The sequence below is a fragment of the Morone saxatilis genome, unplaced genomic scaffold (genome assembly GCF_004916995.1).
Source record: "Morone saxatilis isolate NCDOM2014 unplaced genomic scaffold, NCSU_SB_2.0 Contig8, whole genome shotgun sequence".
In the NCBI taxonomy this organism is placed as follows: Eukaryota; Metazoa; Chordata; class Actinopteri; family Moronidae; genus Morone; species Morone saxatilis.
The window spans coordinates 16,590,908-16,591,437 of NW_023340257.1; the positions used below are offsets into that span (position 1 = coordinate 16,590,908).

The 530-nt window shown below is 51.5% G+C and overlaps 1 protein-coding gene across 1 annotated transcript in view; it reads right to left on the minus strand.

Annotated features, from left to right (window-relative positions):
• The window catches only part of LOC118342039 (protein jagged-1b), a 43,029-nt gene that overhangs the window by 9,913 nt on the left and 32,586 nt on the right, over positions 1-530 (minus strand). The gene's annotated exons all lie outside the window — the stretch shown is intronic.

Consider the following 530-nt stretch of genomic DNA (forward strand, 5'->3'; position numbering starts at 1 on the left):
CACACACACACACACTCTGCACAGAGGCTGAAATGTATCCAGGTCGGCTCAGTGTGCTGACTATGCAGGCCAGTAGCTGCAGGGCCTGTTGTCTCCAGTGTTAAGGCTGATTAAAGCTTTGCTTTCTCTAATGATCTCCTCCATGCCCACAGTCTCTTTGTCTCACCACAGCTCTTCACAAAGCCTTTCTGAATACACAGAAACAGCTCAGGACCCCACCTAGCTCAGAGCACCCAGCCCAGCCCCACTCACATTCACCTTACCCAAGGCTATCGCCTTTCCTCTGCACAATACAGCGTCCCGTGGGCACTCGTTTGCCTCCCGGATCCCAGCTCCCTCACTGGGACAGAGTGGGAGGTGGGTAGTTATATTCTGGGATAATGTTGGAGGAACTTTGCTGCAATGTGGTGGGAAAGTTAAAGAAGGTGAGGCCCTGAGGGAGCTGTGTCTTATCTCATACAGAGGATCAGTACGTCATGCATGGGAAGGTGTGAAGAACCACGCCTGATAAACAAATAAACTCCACACAG